Source organism: Aegilops tauschii, chromosome 5, assembly GCF_002575655.3.
Source record: "Aegilops tauschii subsp. strangulata cultivar AL8/78 chromosome 5, Aet v6.0, whole genome shotgun sequence".
Classification (NCBI taxonomy): domain Eukaryota; kingdom Viridiplantae; phylum Streptophyta; class Magnoliopsida; order Poales; family Poaceae; genus Aegilops; species Aegilops tauschii.
In genome coordinates this window covers 109,728,234-109,751,202 of record NC_053039.3, presented here as the reverse complement: position 1 = coordinate 109,751,202, position 22,969 = coordinate 109,728,234, and the positions used below count along the sequence as shown (strand labels likewise).

At 43.0% G+C, this 22,969-nt stretch overlaps 1 pseudogene; it reads left to right on the top strand.

Annotated features, from left to right (window-relative positions):
• The first annotated feature begins 4,401 nt into the window (after positions 1-4,401).
• Positions 4,402-22,969, top strand: part of LOC141022604 (uncharacterized) — a 40,488-nt pseudogene continuing 21,920 nt past the window's right edge.

Sequence of the window (22,969 nt, the reverse complement as noted above, 5' to 3'; positions counted from 1 at the left end):
AGAGGTATCTCTCGGCCCACTCAGTAATACACATCACTATAAGCCTTGCAAGCATTGTGACTAATGAGTTAGTTGCGGGATGATGTATTACGGAACGAGTAAAGAGACTTGCCAGTAACGAGATTGAACTAGGTATTGAGATACCGACGATCGAATCTCGGGCATGTAACACACCGATGACAAAGGGAACAACGTATGTTGTTATGCGGTCTGACCGGTAAAGATCTTCGTAGAATATGTGGGAACCAATATGAGAATCCAGGTTCCGCTATTGGTTATTGACCGGAGAGGTGTCTCGGTCATGTCTACATAGTTCTCGAACCCGTAGGGTCCGCACGCTTAACGTTACGATGACAGTTATATTATGAGTTCATATGTTTTGATGTACCGAAGGTTGGTCGGAGTCCCGGATGTGATCACGGACATGACGAGGAGTCTCGAAATGGTCGAGACATAAAGATTGATATATTGGAAGCCTATGTTTGTACATCGGAAGTGTTCCGGGTGAAATCGGGATTTTTCCGGAGTACCGGGAGGTTACCGGAACCCCCCGGTAACTTAATGGGCCTTAGTGGGCCTAGGTGGAAGAGAGGAGAGGAGGCCAGGGCAGGGCCACGCGCCCCTCCCCCCAGTCCGAATATGACAAGGAGAGGGGGGCGGCGGCCCCCCCTTCCTTCCTCCCCTCCACCTTTCCCCCTTCCTCTCCTAGTCCAACATGGAAAAGGGGGGAGTCCTACTCCCGGTAGGAGTAGGACTCCTCCTGGCGCGCCTCTCCTCCTTGGCCGGTGGCCTCCCCCTTGCTCCTTTATATAAGGGGGCAGGGGGTACCTCTAGACACAATTGATCATTGATCTCTTAGCCGTGTGCGGTGCCCCCCTCCACCATATTACACCTCGATAATATCGTAGCGGTGCTTAGGCGAAGCCCGGCGTCGGTAGAACATCAACATTGTCACCACGCCATCGTGCTGACGAAACTCTCCCTCAACACTCGGCTGGATCGGAGTTCGAGGGACGTCATCGAGCTGAACGTGTGCTGAACTCGGAGGTGCCGTGCGTTCGGTACTTGATCGGTCGGATCATGAAGACATACGACTACATCAACCGCGTTGTGTTAAACACTTCCGCTATCGGTCTACGAGGGTACGTAGACAACACTCTCCCCTCTCGTTGCTATGCATCACCATGATCTTGCGTGTGCGTAGAATTTTTTTAAAATTACTACGTTCTCCAACAGTGGCATCCGAGCCTGGTTTTATGCGTTGATGTTATGCACGAGTAGAACACAAGTGAGTTGTGGGCGATATAAGTCATACTGCTTACCAGCATGTCATACTTTGGTTCGGCGGTATTGTGAGATGAAGCGGCCCGGACCGACATTGCGCGTACGCTTACGCGAGACTGGTTTCACCGTTGCGAGCACTCGTTGCTTAAAGGTGACCGGCGGGTGTCTGTCTCTCTCACTTTAGTTGAACCGAGTATGGCTACGCCCGGTCCTTGCGAAGGTTAAAACAGCACCAACTTGACAAACTATCGTTGTGGTTTTGATGCGTAGGTAAGAACGGTTCTTGCTAAGCCCGTAGCAGCCACGTAAAACTTGCAACAACAAAGTAGAGGACGTCTAACTTGTTTTTGTAGGGCATGTTGTGATGTGATATGGTCAAGACGTGATGCTATATTTTATTGTATGAGATGATCATGTTTTGTAACCGAGTTATCGGCAACTGGCAGGAGCCATATGGTTGTCGCTTTATTGTATGCAATGCAATCGCCATGTAATTGTTTTACTTTATCACTAAGCGATAGCGATAGTCGTAAAAGCAATAGTTGGCGAGACGACAACGATGCTACGATGGAGATCAAGGTGTCACGCCGGTGACGATGGTGATCATGACGGTGCTTCGGCGATGGAGATCAGAAGCACAAGATGATGATGGCCATATCATATCACTTATATTGATTGCATGTGATGTTTATCTTTTATGCATCTTATCTTGCTTTGATTGACGGTAGCATTATAAGATGATCTCTCACTAAAATTTCAAGATAAAAGTGTTCTCCCTGAGTATGCACCGTTGCCAAAGTTCGTCGTGCCTAGACACCACGTGATGATCGGGTGTGATAAGCTCTACGTCCATCTACAATGGGTGCAAGCCAGTTTTGCACACGCAGAGTACTCAGGTTAAACTTAACGAGCCTAGCATATGCAGATATGGCCTCGGAACACTAAGACCGAAAGATCGAGCGTGAATCATATAGTAGATAGGATCAACATAGTGATGTTCACCATTGAAAACTACTCCATTTCACGTGATGATCGGTTATGGTTTAGTTGATTTGGATCACGTAATCACTTAGATGATTAGAGGGATGTCTATCTAAGTGGGATTTCTTAAGTAATATGATTAATAGAACTTAAATTTATCATGAACTTAGTACCTGATAGTATCTTGCTTGTCTATGTTAATTGTAGATAGATGGCCCGTGCTGTCATTCCGTTGAATTTTAATGCGTTCCTTGAGAAAGCAAAGTTGAAAGATGATGGTAGAAATTACACGGACTGGGTCCGTAACTTGAGGATTATCCTCATTGCTGCACAGAAAAATTACGTCCTGGAAGCACCGCTGGGTGCCAGGCCTGCTGCAAGAGCAACACTAGAAGTTATGAACGTCTGGCAGAGCAAAGCTGATGACTACTCGATAGTTCAGTGTGCCATGCTTTACGGCTTAGAACCGGGTCTTCAACGACGTTTTGAACGTCATGGAGCATATGAGATGTTCCAGGAGTTGAAGTTAATATTTCAAGCAAATGCCCGGATTGAGAGATATGAAGTCTCCAATAAGTTCTACAGCTGCAAGATGGAAGAAAATAGTTCTGTCAGTGAGCATATACTCAAAATGTCTGGGTATAATAATCACTTGATTCAACTGGGAGTTAATCTTCCGGTTGATAGCGTCATTGACAGAATTCTTCAATCACTGCGACCAAGCTACAAGAGCTTCGTGATGAACTATAACATGCAAGGGATGAACAAGACAATTCCCGAGCTCTTCGCAATGCTAAAGGCAGCAGAGGTAGAAATCAAAAAGGAGCATCAAGTGTTGATGGTCAATAAGACCACTAGTTTCAAGAAAAAGGGCAAAGGGAAGAAGAAGGGGAACTTCAAGAAGAACAGCAAGCAAGTTGCTGTTCAGGAGAAGAAACCCAAATCTGGACCCAAGCCTGAGACTGCGTGCTTCTACTGCAAGCAGACTGGTCACTGGAAGCGGAACTGCCCCAAGTATTTGGCGGATAAGAAGGATGGCAAGGTGAACAAAGGTATATGTGATATACATGTTATTGATGTGTACCTTACCAGAGCTCACAGTAGCACCTGGGTATTTGATACTGGTTCTGTTGCTAATATTTTCAACTCGAAACAGGGACTATGGATTAAGCGAACACTGGCCAAGGACGAGGTGACGATGCGCGTGGGAAACGGTTCCAAAGTCGATGTGATCGCCGTCGGCACGCTACCTCTACATCTACCTTCGGGATTAATATTAGACCTAAATAATTGTTATTTGGTGCCAGCGTTGAGCATGAACATTATATCTGGATCTTGTTTGATGTGAGACGGTTATTCATTTAAATCAGAGAATAATGGTTGTTCTATTTATATGAGTAATATCTTTTATGGTCATGCACCCTTGAAGAGTGGTCTATTTTAATGAATCTCGGTAGTAGTGACACACATATTCATAATGTCGAAGCCAAAAGATGCAGAGTTGATAATGATAGTGCAACTTATTTGTGGCACTGCCGTTTAGGTCATATCGGTGTAAAGCGCATGAAGAAACTCCATAATGATGGACTTTTGGAATCACTTGATTATGAATCACTTGGTACTTGCGAACCGTGTCTCACGGGCAAGATGACTAAAACACCGTTCTCCGGAACTATGGAGAGAGCAACTGATTTGTTGGAAATCATACATACAGATCTATGTGGTCCGATGAATATTGAGGCTCGTGGCGGATATCGTTATTTTCTCAACTTCACAGATCATTTAGCAGATATGGGTATATCTACTTAATGAAACATAAGTCTGAAACATTTGAAAAGTTCAAAGAATTTCAGAGCGAAGTTGAAAATCATCGTAACAAGAAAATAAAGTTTCAACGATCAGATCGTGGAGGAGAATATTTGAGTTACGGCGAGTTGTGCCGGTGGACACTGTCGGCAACCCACCTCGCCACTCAGCCCTCGCCAGGACTCCATCGTACTTTTCTGAGGTTGGGGCCCGCCGACCGCCGGGCCTCCGTTACTTGGAACCTGTCGGACCGCCGCCATCGCCCACGCCCTCGTTCCCACACCTACCGGAGCCCCACCACCGCAAGCCGTTTCCTGGAAACAACTGCTCATGGGGACGGGACAAATTGTGGTTGTTCTTTAGATAGGTGGCGAATTCACCATAGATGTTCATGGGCTTATGTCCTATTCTGGTGGAGAGGCACATGCAATTCTTATCAAAAGTGACTGAACTTTCAGTGCATTTAAGCATGAGAAATCTTCAACGCTTAATAATCTCAAAGTCGACCAGTTCTTGTTCAAGTATTTCCTCCCCAAGAATAATTGAACCTTGATTTCTATTTCCAATGACAATGATCTACGCGGCATGGTTGAATTCCATGTAGAGTCGGAGACGACGTACATTTATGTCATAAAGAAGGTCAACATCAGTGCAAAGAGCGTTGTTGCTGACTCGGCCAAGTATGGGGATGGCTCAGCAACTCTGTCATTGTCCCAGCAACTCTGGATGGGTCTAAGAGACAAAAGGTGTGCGCAGAGTGGAAGGATACGATCACTGGAGTCGGCCAAGTATTTGAAAGTCCTAAAGATTTCTGTGTTTTCCAGGATGCTTTGCATAAAATGTACTGGTGAAGATTGCCCATGGCGGATACATGCTTCCAAGTCTCCTTCCAACATAGATTTCATGATCAAGAAAATGTCTGAAACACACACCTGTGAATCTAAAACTGTGAAAAGTCATCGTTTGGCGTCATAGGGATGGGTTGCTAGTGTTATTAAGGAAAAGTTACGTGATAGCCCACACTATAAGCCAAGAGACATTGCAAATGATCGCCAACAGGAGTATGGACTGTGCCTAAATTACTCGCAGGCTTGGTGTGGAACATTAGTTACTCAGTGAGAACTTTATGGCGCACATGATGAGGCATGCATCCAGCTACCATTGTTTTGTGAAAGGACTAAGGAAGCAAATCCTGGAAGTGTGGCAATGATATGTCTCCAACGTATCTAATTTTTTTATTGTTCCATGCGTTATACTATAATTTTTGGATGTTTTATTGTATAGCAACTTTATATCATTATTGGGACTAATCTATTAACATAGAGCCCAGTGTTAGTTGTTGTTTTTTGCTTATTTTTTAATTCGCAGAATATCCATATCAAACGAAGTCCAAACGCAGCGAAACTTTTTGGAGATTTTTTCACCCCAGAAGACAACTTGGGAGCCAAGGAAGTGCACGAGGGGAGACCCGTGGGGCCCACCACCCACCTAGGCGCGCCAAAGGCCCCTGGCACGCCCTAATGGGTGGTGGGGCCCACGGAGGTCTTCTCCACCGCCTCTCAGCTCTATAAATACCTAGATATTCCAGAAACCCTAGGGGAGTCGTCGAAGCACAATTCAAGCCGCCACAAGTTCAAAAACCACGAGATCTTATCTAGAGCCCTATTCTAGCACCTTGCCGGAGGGGAACACAATCACGGAGGGGTTCATCATCCTCATTGGTGCTCCTCTGATGATGCGTGAGTAATTCACCATAGACCTACGGGTTCGTAGACAGTAGCTAGATGGCTTGTTTTCTCTTTTTGATTCTCAATACAACGTTCTCCTCGATGTTCTTGGCGATCTATTTTATGTAATGACTTTTTGCGGTGTGTTTGTTGGGATCCGATGAAGTTCAAGTTTATGATCAGATCTATCTATGAATATTATTTGATTTTTCTTTGATCTCTTATATGCATGATTGTTATAGCCTTGTATTTCTTCTCCGAAACATTGGTTTGGTTTGGCCAACTAGATTGATTTTTCTCGCAATGGGAAGAGGTGCTTCGTGATGGGTTCGATCTTGCGGTGTCCTCGTCCAGTGACAGAAGGGGTAGCGAGGAACGCATGTATCATTTCTATTAAGGATAAAAAGATGGGGTCTATTCCTACATGAACAGATCGTGTCTACATCATATCATCGTTCTTATGGCATTACTCCATTTCGCCATGAACTTAATACACTAGATGCATGCTGGATAGTGGTCGATGTGTGGAGTAATAGTAGTAGATGCAGGAAGGAGTCGGTATACTAATCATGGACATGATGCCTATATACATGATCATTGACTTGGATGTCATCATAATTATTTGCTCTTCTATCAATTGCCCAACAGTAATTTGTTTACCCACCGTATGTTATTTTCTCGAGAGAAGCAACTAGTGAAATCTACAGCCCCTGGGTCTATCTTTTATCATATTGTTTTCAGATCTATTATTCCAAAAACCCAAAAATACTTTGCTGCACCTTTGCTTTACTTATTTTATTTTGTGTTTTTGCTAGATCTATTTATCCAATCTCATACAATTTAATCTATCTTTTTGCCATGGAGGGATTGACAACCACTCTTACACGTTGGGTTGCAAGTATTTGTTCTTGGTGTGCATGTACCGTTTACATAGTGTTGCTTGGTTCTCCTACTAGATTGATAACCTTGTTTTCATAACTAAGGGAAATACTTACCGTTGTTGTGATCCATCATCCTCTCCTGTTCGGGGAAATACCAACGCAGATACAAGCAATCAGGAAGAATTTCTGGCACCGTTGTCGTGGAGACATCATCAACATCTATCAGGTTCCTAATAACAAATCTCATCTCCTTTCAATTTACATTATTTTCCATTTGCCTCCTTTTTTCATCTCCCCCACTTAAGAAAAAAAATTGCCTTCTTTTTTGTTCGCCTTTTTCTCATCAGATCTCTTGTTTGCTTGCAATCTTGTTTGCGTAGTCACGATGTCTCAAGAAAATACCAAATTGTGTGATTTTTTCAATACCAATAATAATGATTATATTAGTTCTCTGATTTCTCCTCCCGCCGCAAGTGCGGAGTCTTATGATATTAATGTCGTTTTGTTGAATCTTGTTATGAAAGATCATTTTTCTGGTACTCCTAATGAGGATGTCGCGTCCCATCTAAACACATTCGTAGAATTGTGTGATATGCAAAAAAAAAGATGTGACAATGATATTGTGAAGTTGAAATTATTTCCTTTCTCTTTGAGAGATCGTGCAAAATTTTGTTTTCTTCTTTGCCTGCCAGTAGTATCGATTCTTAGGATAAGTACAAAGATGCTTTTATTACTAAGTATGTTCCACCCGTGAAAATTATTTCCCTTAGAACTCAAATCATGAATTTTAAGAAACTTGGGCATGAACATGTTCCACAATCTTGGGAAAGAATGAAATTGAAGCTAAGAAGTTGTCCTACTCATGGTTTAAATCTTTGGATGATTATACAAAAAATTATGCGGGATTGAATTTTGTTTATAGAAACCTTTTAGATTCCGCCGCGGATGGTAATTTTATGGAGATTACTTTGAGTGAAGCTACAAAATTTCTAGATAATATTATGGCAAATTATGCAGAATGGCATACCAAAAGAGCACCTAGCAAAAAAGTTAATTCGGTTGAAAAATTAGTACTTTGAGTGAAAAAGTTGATGCTCTTATGAAATTGGTTGCTAGTAAAAATTCTCCTATTGATAATGATGTGCCTTTGTCTACTTTGATTGAGGAAAATAGTGATCCCGTAGATGTGAATTTTGTCTCGCGAAACAATTTTAATAACAATGCTTATAGAGGTAATTTTAATGCTAGACCTTTTCCTGGAAATTCTTCTGATAATTATGGCAATTCCTATGGTAATTGTTCATACAATAATAATAGGAACCTCTCTGATTGAGAGTAATATTAAAGAATTTATCAATGCTCAAAAAGATTTTAATACTACGATAGAAGAAAAGTTGAATAAGATTGATGATATGTCTAGAAGCATTGGTAGAATTTCCCATGATGTCGAAATTCTCAAGATTAAAATTTTTCCACCTAAGGTTGATGTCAATAAATCAATTAAAGATTTATATGTTTTTATGGATGAAATTAAGAAAAGAACCGTTATGCTTAGACCTAATAGAGAATTTTTAGAAAGAGCGTTTTCTACCGATTGCTTTCATAACAATGATGAAGATCTTAAGATGATTGGTGTTTATTCTATTGATTCCTTGTTTAGTAATATTAAACTTGATGAAAATAGGAATGAAGAAGATTCAACTTTAGCTAGAGGGCGTCCTCATAATTCAGAGGGTGAAAATCTTGTTGAAAAAATTGGTAAAAGTGGGTTTGGAGAGGTCAAAACTGTAACTAGTGATGTGCCCACTCTTTTGGATTACAAAGAATTTAATTATGATAGTTACTATTTGATTGAATGTATTTATTTGTTGCAATCCATGATAAATTCACCCAATGTCTATGAACAAAATAAAGCTTTTACTAAACATATTGTAGAAGCGATGATGAAAGCTTTAGAAGAAAAGTTGGAATAAGAGATTTCAATTCCTAGAAAATTATATGATGAATGGGAACCTACCATTAAAGTCAAGATTAAAAATTATGAGTGCTTTGCTTTATGTGATTTGGGTGCTAGCGCTTCCACAATTCCGAAATCCCTATGTGATGTGCTTGGTATTACCAATATTGAAGAGTGTTCTCTTAATTTGCACTTGGCGGATTCCACTATTAAAAAGCCTTTGAGAAGAATTAATGATGTTCTTATTCTTGCAAATAGGAACTATGTGCCCATAGATTTTATTGTCCTTGGTATTGATTGCAATCCGTCTTGTCCCATCATACTTTGTAGACTGTTTTTATGAACTATAGGTGTCGTGATAGATATGAAAGAAGGGAATATTAAATTTCAACTTCCACTAAGAAAGGGTATGGAGCACTTCCCTAGAACAAGAATTAAGCCACCATATGAATCGATCATGAGGGCAACGTATGGGGCAAAAACCAAAGATGACAATACTTGAATCTAAACATTATTCCTAGCAAGGGGCATAAAACGATAGCGCTTGTTGGGAGGCAACCCAATGAATAAAATTTATTTTTGCCTTTTTCTTTCTATTCTTGAGTGTTTGCACAATTATGCCTCTATTATGATTGTGTTTTTTATGTTTTAATTAGTGTTCGTGCCAAGTTAAGCCTTTAGGATAGCTATGGGTGATAGTCGATTTGATTCTGTTGAAAAATAGAAACTTTTGCGTCCAGTAACAAAATTTCTAAATTCACAGAAACGATGAAAAATTCTGAATTTTTACACAAGATTGATATACAAATTTCCTCTATTGTCCTAATTTTTCGGAATTTTTGGAGTTACAGAAGTATGAGTAAAATTCGAGTCTTTACGGACTGTTTTGTTTTTGACAAATTCTGTTTTCATTGCATTGTGTGCTTATTTTGATGAATCTATGGATTGTATCGGGGGGTATAAGCCATGGTAAAGTTAGAATACAGTAGGTATAATGCAATAACAAATTATGAATAGGTTTTCAATAGTAATTAAAGAAAAAATAGGTTTTCTTATACTAACGGATCCCACGAAGGTTTTGTTAAGTTTTGTGTGATTGAATTTTCAGGTTTTGATTGAGATCTCAATGGACGAAGGAGTAAGGAGTGAAAAGATCCTAAGCTTGGAGATGCCCATGGCACCCCAAGGTAATATTCAAGGAGAACCAAGCGACTAAGCTTGGGGATGCCCCAGAAGGCATCCCCTCTTTGTTCTAACAACCATTGGTAATTTTAATGGAGCTACATTTTTAAATGTCAGATATCATGAGTTTTGCTTGCATCGTCTTGTATTATATGAGTCTTTGCTTGTTTTCCTTTTTAGTTTGTAGCAATCATCCTTGCTAGACACACCTATTTGAGAGAACCATAATTATGCTATGATTTGTTAGAATTGCTCTATGTGCTTCACTTCAATTTTTTGAGCTATGGAATTGCTCTAGTGCTTCACTTAGATCTTTTTGAGCACGGTGGTGCTTTAATTTTTGAAGAAATACTCATGCTTCACTTAGATTAATTTGATAGTTAGTATAATTTTGAAGACATTCTCTCATGCTTCAATTATATTATTTTGAGAGATGAAAATTTTTATGCTCATGTTCTTCACTTAAATTTGCTTGAGCTTGTTAAAAGCAATGGTAATATATGAAACTAGTCTCAAAATGATAGATATCCAAGGGGGATATAATAAAACTTTCATGAAGATCATTGGAAAAAATAAACTTGATTCTTTGTAATATTTTTGAGATATGATTACAGTAATATGTGAGTCATGTTGGTGAGTAATTATGCTTTAGCAAGAATATTGGTGTCAAGGTTTGTGATTCCCTATGCAAGCATGAAATTCAATAGTTATGCAATGAAATTACATCCTGCTTGTGGTACATTATTCAATGTTAGTTATGCTTAATGCTCGTTTATGAGAATTTTCGTTTCTTGGTTGGTTGCTTCTCTATATATTTGCTAGCCTTTCCTTGTACTAAGTCGGAATACTACTTGTGCATCCAAAATCCTTAAACCCAGTTATGCCATATGAGTCCACCATACCAACCTATATGCGGTATTTCCATGCCGTTCTAAGTAATTTTGTATGTGCCAACTCTCATTTTCAAAATGAATTTCCTTTTTTGTGCATGTACCGCTCATGAAGCGGCAGGGGATGGCCAATATTTTTCCATGCTAGAGTGTTATTCTCAAGATGAGCATTTATTCACTTGTCATTGCACGAGAGTGTGGCAGTATTAGGGATGCCCAGTCCCGAAATGAAAAAGAAGATTACTTTATGTTGTCAAATAATAAATTCCTTGGAAAGTGTTGGTATGGAAGGCACCTGTCGATACGGCTGGCCATGGATTGCGAAAGAATCGTGGAAAATGGAATAAACTTCATTCTATGTTTGGGAACCGCCTATGATGTATCTAGCATGGAAAGTATTGGGAACTACTTGGTCATTTTCATTGACGAGAAAAGAATGCCTCTCAAAATATTTTATCTCTCAATTTAAGCTTTGAGATCTGGCACCTCGACAAACCTCTGCTTCCCTCCGCAAAGGGCCTATCTATTTACTTTTATGCAATTTTTATTTTTATTTGAGTCTGCATCTTGTCTTATAAAGCACTAACTAGGGAGCACTATGATCATACTTGTGCATTGGATGTAGCTAATATTCGAGTGTGTTTCTTGAATGGATCAATGATTGAGCATGATGGGCTAGGGATAGCTTTCTTTAGTGTTGATATTTTGAAAGACATGGTTGCTTGTTGATATGCATGAGTATTGAAGTCTTCATGTTAATTATAGACTATTGCTTTGAACCGTCTAAAAGTTCAAATGTCCATGCTACAAAATAAAGGAATATGTCATGAATATGTTAGGCAACATTCCACATCAAAAATTCTGTTTTTATCACGTACTCGAGGACGAGCGGGAATTAAGCTTGGAGATGCTAATACGTCTCCAACATATCTATAATTTTTTATTTATCCATGTGTCGGATCACGGTTTCTGGCAAAACCCTTAAGGTTCGAACACTGGGGTGCGCACGAAGATCTCTCCTCCCCCTAGCTTACACGCGCCACGATCTCACGGCCTAGCTCGACGAACCCAAAGAACACAGGGACACAAGATTTATACTAGTTCGGGCCACCGTTGTGGTGTAATACCCTACTCCAGTGTGGTGTGGTGGATTGCCTCTTGGGCTGAGGATGAACGGTTACAATGGAAGAACAACCTCCTGAGGAGAGGTGTTCTTGTGCTTGGTGAGCTGGTGTGGTGTCTCTCTAGCTGGTCTAGATCTGTCCTCTATGGTGGTGGCTAGTCCTATTTATAGAGGCCCTGGTCCTCTTACCAATATTGAGCGGGAAGGGATCCCACAACGACCAAGTTTGAAGGGGACAGCTAGTACAAGTTATCCTGACAAAAGTAGTCTTCGCCTGCCAAAGGCTCTGGTGGTGACACCATCTTGGGCTCCACGGTGACCTCCGTCTTGCCGTCCTTCTAGTCTTGATCTCGTTACACCGATATGGAAACCTTTGCCTGATGCCTTGGGACTCCTCGCATGCGCTTGCCTCTTTAGCACCAAAGAGGAAACGAGGACACTACGCGCGCTGGCACCCGCCTGGTCATGGTCGTCATGGCTTGCGTCAAAGGAACCTCGCGAGGTGCCCCTTGCCTAGATCTCTCCGCTCCTCGCGAGCCAGCCTGGTGAGGCTGCCCCCGAGAAGGTCTTGCATCGTCCGCCTCCCGAGGCTTGGCCCCTCGCGAGGTTCTTCAGTGTTCGCTGGTGAAGATGGGTCGTATGGGGCCACTGGTGGAGCCATGCCATGGGCCGCAGGCAGGCAAGTCTAGGGACCCCCGTTCCTAGAACGCCGACACTAGCCCCCGGGCCTGATACGTCTCCAACGTATCTATAATTTTTTATTGTTCCATGCTATTATATATTCTATTTTGGATGTTTAATGGGCTTATTTATACACTTTTATATTATTTTTGGGACTAACCTATTAACCGGAGGCCCAGCCCAAATTGCTGTTTTTTGCCTATTTCAGTGTTTCGCAGAAAAAGGATACCAAACGGAGTCCAAACGGAATGAAACCTTCGGGAGCGTGATTTTTGGAACAAACGTGATCCAGAGGGCTTGGAGTGGATGTCAAGTAACCAACGAGGCGGCCACGAGGTAGGGGGCGCGCCCACCCCCACCAGGCGCGCCCTCCACCCTCGTGGGCCCCTCGTGGCTCCACCGACCTACTTCTTCCTCCTATATATACCTACGTACCCCCAAACCATCAGAAGCGACCATGAAAACCTAATTCCACCACCGCAACCTTCTGTACCCGTGAGATCCCATCTTGGGGCCTTTTCCGGCGTCCTGCCGGAGGGGGCATTGATCACGGAGGGCTTCTACATCAACACCATAGCCTCTCCGATGATGTGTGAGTAGTTTACCTCAGACCTTCGGGTCCATAGTTATTAGCTAGATGGCTTATTCTCTCTCTTTGGATCTCAATACAAAGTTCTCCTCGATTCTCTTGGTTATCTATTTGATTTAATCTTCTTTTGCGGTGTGTTTGTCGAGATCCGATGAATTGTGGGTTTATGATCAAGATTATCTATGAACAATATTTGAATCTTCTCTGAATTCTTTTATGTATGATTGGTTATCTTTGCAAGTCTCTTCGAATTATCAGTTTGGTGTGGCCTACTAGATTGATCTTTCTTGCAATGGGAGAAGTGCTTAGCTTTGGGTTCAATCTTGCGGTGTCCTTTCCTAGTGACAGCAGGGGCAGCAAGGCATGTATTGTATTGTTGCCATCGAGGATAAAAGATGGGGTTTATATCATATTGCTTGAGTTTATCCCTCTATATCATGTCATCTTGCTTAAAGCGTTACTCTGTTCTTATGAACTTAATACTCTAGATGCATGCTGGATAGCGGTCGATGTGTGGAGTAATAGTAGTAGATGCAGAATCGTTTCGGTCTACTTGTCATGGACGTGATGCCTATATACATGATCATACCTAGATATTCTCATAACTATGCTGAATTCTATCAATTTCTCGACAGTAATTTGTTCACCCACCGTAATACTTATGCTATCTTGAGAGAAGCCACTAGTGAAACCTATGGCCCCCGGGTCTATTTTCCATCAAATTAATCTCCTGTTATTTTCATTACTGTTTACTTGCTTTCTTTACTTTTGCTCTTTATCAGAAAAATACCAAAAATATTATCTTATCATCTCTATCAGATCTCACTCTCGTAAGTGACCGTGAAGAGATTGACAAGCCCTTTATCGCGTTGGTTGCGAGGTTCTTATTTGTTTGTGTAGGTGCAAGGGACTTGAGCCTGACCTCCTACTGGATTGATACCTTGGTTCTCAAAAACTGAGGGAAATACTTACGCTACTTTACTGCATCACCCTTTCCTCTTCAAGGGAAAATCAACGCAGTGCTCAAGAGGTAGCAAGAAGGATTTCTGGCGCCGTTGCCGGGGAGGTGTGCGCCAAGTCAAGTCAAGATTTGACTCCCAACAAAGCCATTTTTGGCACCGTTGCCGAGTCTACACAAGTCCAGACATACCAAGTACCCATCACAAACTCTTATCCCTCGCATTACATTATTTGCCATTGGCCTCTCGTTTTCCTCTCCCCCACTTCACCCTTGCCGTTTTATTTGCCCTCTCTTTCCGTTTGCCTCTTTTTCGCTTGCTTCTTGTTCGCTCATGTGTTGGATTGCTTGCTTGTCACGATGGCTCAAGATAATACTAAATTGTGTGACTTTGCCAATACCAACAACAATGATTTTCTTAGCACTCCGATTGCTCCTCTTACCGAAGCTGAATCTTGTGAAATTAATGCTGCTTTGTTGAATCTTGTTATGAAAGATCAATTCACCGGCATTCCTAGTGAAGATTCCGCTACCCATTTAAATAGCTATGTTGATTTGTGTGATATGCAAAAGAAGAAAGATGTGGACAATGATATCATTAAATTTAAGCTATTCCCATTTTCTCTTAGAGATCGTGCTAAAACCTGGTTTTCATCTTTGCCTAAAAATAGTATTGATTCTTGGAATAAATGCAAAGATGCTTTTATCTCTTAGTATTTTCCTCCCGCTAAAATCATCTCTCTTACAAACGATATTATGAATTTTAAGCAACTTGATCATGAACATGTTGCACAAGCTTGGGAGATGATGAAATTAATGATACGTAATTTCCCTACTCATGGTTTGAATTTATGGATGATTATACAAAATTTTTATGCCGGATTGAATTTTGCTTCTAGAAATCTATTAGATTCGGCCGTGGGAGGCACTTTTATGGAAATCACTTTAGGAGAAGCTACTAAACTCCTAGATAATATTATGGTTAATTATTCTCAATGGCACACTGAAAGATCTACTAGTAAAAAAGTGCATGCGATAGAAGAAATTAATGTTTTGAATGGAAAGATGGATGAACTTATGAAATTGTTTGCTAATAAGAGTGTTTCTTCTGATCCTAATGATATGCCTTTGTCTACTTTGATTGAGAATAATAATGAATCTATGGATGTGAATTTTGTTGGTAGGAATAATTTCGGTAACAACGCTTATAGAGGAAACTTTAATCCTAGGCCGTATCCTAGTAATTCCTCTAATAATTATGGTAATTCCTACAACAACTCTTATGGAAATTTTAATAAGATGCCCTCTGATTTTGAGACTAGTGTTAAAGAATTTATGATTTCCCAAAAAAAAAATCAATGCTTTGCTTGAAGAAAAATTGCCTAAGATTGATGAATTGGCTAGGAACGTGGATAGACTTTCTCTTGATGTTGATTCTTTCAAACTTAGATCTATTCCACCTAAGCATGATATCAATGAGTCTCTCAAAGCCATGAGAATTTCCATTGATGAGTGCAAAGAAAGAACCGCTAGGATGCGTGCTAAGAAAGATTGCTTTGTGAAAGCGTGTTCTTCTAGTTCTTATGAGAATAAAGATGAAGATCTAAAAGTTATTGATGTGTCTCCGATTAAATCTTTGTTTTGCAATATGAATCTTGATAATGATGGGACTCGAGATGATTAACTTTAGTTAGAAGGAGTCCCAAAAATTCAGAGTTTTTGGATCTTGATGCTAAAATTGTTAAAAGTGGGATTGAAGAGGTTAAAACTTTAGATAGCAATGAACCCACTATTTTGGATTTCAAGGAATTTAATTATGATAATTGCTCTTTGATAGATTGTATTTCCTTGTTGCAATCCGTGCTAAATTCTCCGCGTGCTTATAGTCAAAATAAAGCTTTTACTAAACATATCGTTGATGCTTTGATGCAATCTCATGAAGAAAAACTTGAGTTGGAAGTTTCTATCCCTAGAAAACTTTATGATGAATGGGAACCTACAATTAAAATTCAAATTAAAGATCATGAATGTTATGCTTTGTGTGATTTGGGTGCTAGTGTTTCCACGATCCCAAAAACTTTATGTGATTTGTTAGGTTTCCGTGAATTTGATGATTGCTCTTTAAACTTGCATCTTGCGGATTCCACTATCAAGAAACCTATGGGAAGAATTAATGATGCTCTTATTGTTGCAAATAGGAATTATGTGCCCGTAGATTTCATTGTTCTTGATATAGATTGCAATCCTTCATGTCCTATTATTCTTGGTAGACCATTCCTTAGAACGATCGGTGCAATCATTGATATGAAGGAAGGAAGTATTAGATTCCAATTTCCGTTAAGAAAAGGCATGGAACACTTCCCTAGAAAGAAAATTAAATTACCATACGAATATATTATCACAGCCACTTATGGATTGCCTACCAAAGATGGCAATACCTAGATCTATCCTTGCTTTTATGCCTAGCTAGGGGCGTTAAACGATAGCGCTTGTTGGGAGGCAACCCAATTTTATTTTTAGTTTTTTGCTTTTTGGTTCTGTTTAGGAATAAATCTTTGATCTAGCCTCTGGTTAAATTTGTTTTTAAGTTTTAATTAGTGTTTGTGCCAAGTTAAACCTATAGGATCTTCTTGGATGATAATTATTTGATCTTGCTGAAAATTCCAGAAACTTTCTGTTCACGAAAACAATTGTTTAAAATCACCAGAACGTGATAAAATACTGATTCCAATTGCAGTAGATCAATAAACAAATTTTCTAGGTCGTCCTATTTTGGTAGATATTTCTGAGTTCCAGAAGTTTGCGTTAGTTACAGAATACTACAGACTGTTCTGTTTTTTTGACAGATTCTGTTTTTCGTGTGTTGTTTGCTTATTTTGATGAATCTATGGCTAGTAAAATAGTTTATAAACCATAGAGAAGTTGGAATAAATTAGGTTTAACACTAATATAAATAAAGAATGAGTTCAATACAGTACCTTGAAGTGGTGTTTTGTTTTCTTTCGCTAACGGAGCTCACGAGATTTTCTGTTAAGTTTTGTGTTGTGAAGTTTTCAAGTTTTGGGTAAAGATTTGATGGATTATGGAACAAGGAGTGGCAAGATCCTAAGCTTGGGGATGCCCAAGGCACCCCAAGGTAAATCCAAGGACACCAAAAAGCCAAAGCTTGGGGATGCCCCGGAAGGCATCCCCTCTTTCGTCCTCACCCATCGGTAACTTACTTGGAGCTATATTTTTATTCACCACATGATATGTGTTTTGCTTGGAGCGTCTTGTATGATTTGAGTCATTGTTTGTTAGTTTGCCACAATCATCCTTGCTGTACACATCTTTTGGGAGAGACACACTTGATTCGGAATTTGTTAGAATACTTTATGTGCTTCACTTATATCTTTTGAGCTATATAGTTTTTGCTCTAGTGCTTCACTTATACCTTTTAGAGCACAGCGGTGGTTGTATTTTATGGAAATTATTGATATCTCATGCTTCGCTTATATTATTTTGAGAGTCTTAAACAGCATGGTAATTTGCTTTAATTGTGAAATTAATCTTCCATATTGAGTTCATTGAATATTATGAGAAGTTAGATACTTGATAAGTGTTTTGAGATATAAAGGTGGTAATATTAGAGTGTGCTAGTTGAGTAATTGTGAAATTGAAAAATACTTTTGTTAAAGTTGGCAAGTCCCGTAGCATGCACGTATGGTAAAAGTTGTGTGACAATTTTCACACATAGGTGTTCTTTTATTGCTTTCCTTATGAGTGGCGGTCGGGGACGAGCGATGGTCTTTTCCTACCAATCTATCCCTCTAGGGGCATGCATAGTAGTACTTTGCTTCGAGGGCTAATAAACTTTTGCAATAAGTATATGAGTTCTTTATGACTAATGTGAGTCCATGGATTATACGCACTCTCAACCTTCCACAATTTTCTAGCCTCTACGGTACCGCGCATTGCCCTTTCTCACCTTGAGAGTTGGTGCAAACTTCGCCGGTCACTACTGGAATCAGCTAATTTGCCATCTGCCAGCTCTTTGCCGTCTGCTAGCTGACGGCAAAGAAGCTCTTTGCCACCAGCTACCCAAAAGCAGACGGCAAAGAAATGGCAGACGGCAAAGAAGCTCTTTGCCGTCCGCGAGCTCTTTGCCGTCTGCCAGCGGACGGCAAAGATACTTTGCCGTCCGCTGGCAGACGGCAAAGAGAGAGGTGGCCCCCACCCCCCGCCCATTTGGAAAAAACTTAACGGCCCACCTCTTTGCCGTCTGCCAGCAGACGGCAAAGAGGCAAAAGGGCGGACGGCAAAGAGAGGCGGACGGCAAAGAGGGCACTACCTAACGGCCCGTACCCCCCCTCCCCGCCCGTTACTCTGTTCTCTCCTCGCTGACGCGCCCCGCCACCACTTCCCACCCCACCGCCGCCGCCCGCCGCCGCCCCCACCACTCGCCGCCGCCCGGTCGCCCCAACACCCCGCCGCCCCACCGGCCCCCCGCCCCGTCGCCACTGCCGCCCGGCGCCGTCGCCCCACCACCCGTCGCCCCCACCGCCCCGGCCCCCCGCCGCCCCACCGCCCCGTCGCCCCCCCGCCCCGGCCCCCCGCCGCCCCGCGCCCCACCGCCCCGGGCCCGGCCCCCCGCCGCCCCAGGCCGCCCCCGCGCCCCGGCCACCTCCTCCATCGGCCACCTCCTCCACCGCCCCGCCCCCCTCCTCCACCGGCCCTGCCCAGGTGAGCCCCCCCTCCTTTTTTCTGTTTTTTTTCCTTTTTAGTTTTAGTTTAGATTTAGTTTTAGTTTTAGTTTTAGGTTTAGTTTTAGTTTAGTTTTAGGTTTAGATTTAGTTTTTTCCTTTTTTTCTGTTTTATTAGTTTTAGGTTTATGTTTAGTTTAGATTTAGTTTTAATTTTAGATTTAGGTTTAGTTTTAGGTTTAGTTTTAGGTTTAGTTTAGTTTGAGGAAAGAAGAAGAAGAAGAGAAAAGGAGGAGAGGAGGAGAAGAAGAAGAGGAAAAAGGAAAGGATGAAGAAGAGGAGGAGGAGGAGAAGAAAAAAGAAGAGGAGGAAGAAGAAGAAGAAAAAAGAGGAGAGGAGGAGAAGAAGAAGAGGAAAAAGGAAAGGAGGAAGAAGAAGAAGAAGAAGAAGAAGAAGAAGAAGGAAAAAAAGAAGAAAAGGAAGAAAAGGAAGAATAGGAAGAAGAAGAAAAGGAAAAAAGAGGAAAAAACCCCGACCCGACACGACACCCTGACCCGACACGGCACCCCGACCCCGACCCCGACCCGGCACCCCGACACGACACCCCGACCCCTAGACCCCGAGCCCGACACCCCGACCCCGACCCCGAGCCTGACCCGACACCCCGACCCCTACACCGACACAGCACCCCGACCCCGACCCGACACCCCGACCCCGAGACCCCGACCCCGACACCGACACGACACCCCGACACCGACACCCTGACACCACACCCACCCTTACCCCGACACCGACACGGCACCCCGACCCCGACCCGGCACCCCGACCCGAGACCCCGACCCCGAGCCTGACCCGACACCCCGACCCCGAGACCCCGACCCCGACCCGGCACCCCGACCCAACACCCCGACCGCGAGACCCCGACCCCGAGCCTGATCCGACACCCCGACCCCGACACCGACACGGCACCCCGACCCCGACCCCGAGACCCCGACCCCGACCCTGAGCCTGACCCGACACTGACACGGCACCCTGACCCCGACCCGGACCCCGACACGGCACCCCGACACCGACACGACACACCGACCCCCGACACCTCCCGAAAAGGTGTTCTTTGGCCTTCCAGAAGCCGACGGGTCATATAGTTGTGAATTATTAGTTAGGTCATATATTTTTCGATTTCGTTATGAAAAACATCATATATAATTGTGTTGATCGGGTAGTTTTAAATGTGCAGTTGTTTCATCGCTGCGAGGTTTGGTGTTCGACGACCTCGCCGTGCGTTTGACGAGCTCTGCCCCTTCGTTCGTGGGTGAGCACAAATGACATGTCCTCCTCCCCCATTAATTATTTGATATATTCCGATGAAACTTGATAGCTAGCTATATATGTGTCTTGAATCATCAGTATGCGTAACCAATATGTGTCTCCCGTTCGAAAGCGTCATAGTTATAAATATGCATGCATTTGCATATTTATAACCTTGATTCTTTCGAATTGTCCAACGCTATCCATGGACAGCCCGAGTATGTTTAGATTGGGTTCGTTTTCCCATATGCTTTGCTCCGGATTCGACGCATAAATTTCGTCAGTGCCTCCCCTGTTGTTCTGTCGAAGAGTATGAGCTTCTCGCAAAGCAAGGAGGCGGCTATCCCGGTTTCATCTCTTGGTTCAAACAAACGGTAATTTCTATTAGACTTGTAGGCTAATTTGTAGGCGGCTATCCCGGTTTCATTCGCTAATTTGTGCGTAATGCAACAATCCTTTCATATTAAACTTGTAGGCTAATTCAGAGTCTATGGACGCCGAATTGAGACAAGTCGCTAATGGTTTTGACTATAAGGTCCGTTCATTTGACAAATACGACATCAACGGGTATCGCTTTCGTACCTATGGCAAAGAGCTATCTATGGCCGACCGAAAGTCTACAAATTGTTGTGTATCTGCTATCGACGAAGGAGGTACCGAGTATTATGGGCGAGTTGAAGCAATTTATGAACTTCTATTCTATGGTGAAAACCCACCGAATGTCGTAGTCTTCAAATGTTATTGGTTTCAGCCGAAGGAGACTAGAAGGACTCATGAACATATAGGGCTAGTTGAAATCAACCAAAGCACCCATTTAGATGTTCCTGATGTCTATATTATGGCTCAATAGGCGACCCAAGTATTCTATCTACCGTGGGCCTGCCAAACTAATCCAAATCTGAAAGGTTGGGATGTCGTTTATGAAGTGCCGCCACGTGCTAGACTATCTCCCCCAAAGGAAGAGGATTATGAACCTCACATTAACCCAGACACATATGAAGGAGAATTCTTCCAAGAGACACGTCTTTCCAAAAAGCGTTTCAAGAACTGCTATACTTCACCCCAAAACATTGAAGTAGACAGCGACAGTGAATCCGACATCACCCCAGAGGAGGAACAAGAAGAGCCGGAACAAGAAGAGGTTAATGCTGCGGATGACCTGTCATTGCTTGACCGATTACGTCAAGGTGGCCTTCCACATGTTGATGCCACTGAACCCTATGAGCCCGTCATTGATTATAGTGATGATGATGATTATGCATTTATTGATGATACTGATCGAGATTATTAGTAGTGTCAGGTATTAAATTTTTTTATGTTGTACTTGATGATGATACACTTAAGTGATACACATATTATTATTCATGTCAGTCTTTTTTTTATGTTGTACTAATTTCGTTTACTGTTTGTCATGGCAGGTGTTGAAAGATGGTGGGCGCTGGTCGGGAGCGTGCCAAGGCCCCTTCTTCGTCGGCGCGTGGTCTGAGGTCTTCCATTCCAGACGCACCTCTCCGCCGAGCGTTGCTGGACAGTATGGCCACACCGCCGGGCCCTTCTTCGTCGACCGCGGTGCCCAGCAGGGGACGAGGTAGGAAGAGAGGAGGTGGGGCACGTGGTCGTGGGAGAGGAGGTAGGGTGACTGCTACGGCGCCTTCCTCACCGCCACCCCCAGCTGTTTCACCCGAGCACGTGACTGCTAGGGTGGACTCGTCCGAGGAGGAGGCTACACGGACTCCGGTCCACGAGCCTCCGGTCCATGGGTCTTGGGCCCACGAGCCTCGGGTCGACTGGCCTTCGGCCCACGAGAGTTCGGCCCACGAGACCCCGGAGGAGCACACGTCTGGATGGGGTACCTGGCCGGATCAGCCCGAGGAGCCGAGTGGCCATGCTGATGATGGCGGGGAGCCGACTGATCTTGAGGAGGAGGGGGGCACCGTCTACCAGCGTGGTGCTACACGGCTCCCGTCCGTGCCGGCGACCCGCGAGCAGAGGTGGTTGATTTTCCCTGATGGGGAGAGGTACGTAAGTGCATTTAATATTTTTGTACCTTGTGCATTCACGTTTCTTCAAATAAGTAATGCGCTGGCCTTGTCATGCTGCAGGGGTTAGGACCACCATCATAGTGTCCGCCGGCCCAACTCCGTCCTTGGAGTTCTTTGCCGGCAAAACTTCCCGGGGTTTGTCACGTTGCTTGGTGAGGGTCGGCTTACAGAGCTTGGATTGAGCTGGGAGCACTACGTGGCTGCCCCGGCCCCGCCGGATGAGATTATCGACGGTGTCGTGTGCGACACGAGGGCAGACAATGTGATCAGAAAGTTCTGGGTAATTTCTCCTTTACACATTTAAAAATCTTGAACTAGCTAGTTATTAATTGTACTAATCAATATTGTCTCATTTGATTGCAGACATTCTACAGGTGTGAGGAGGGATACGAGGAGGACGCGGCACATGTTATCGAGAACGTCTGCAAGCGCCTACTCCAGAACTTACGGCACGAGGCTCGGGTGCAGGCTGTTCGAGACTACTACGCCTTGCGTGGTATCAAGAAGACCAAGCCGGCGTGCCGCGATAAGTTCCTGAGTAAGGAGCAGTACATGAAGGTAATTCTTAAGGCCTTCTACTTAAGTTCCTTCATTTAGTAATTCTTAGCCGTAGCGCTCAAGTTTCTATTTGCTAACTTAGGCGCCTCCGAGATGGTGTGCGGATCGGATGGATTGTTGGGAGGTGTTGGTCGATGAGTGGTGCTCAAAAGAATGGCTAGCCCTCCACAACGAGGCCAAGGACAAACGTGCCCAAATGGAAGGTGTGCCACACCATCAAGGCAGCTCCAACTTATATCAGTTCGGGCGCAACTGGGTATGTGGTTTGCTTCATGATTCATGCAATTCATTCATCATGCTAGCTTGAGCCCTTTAATTAC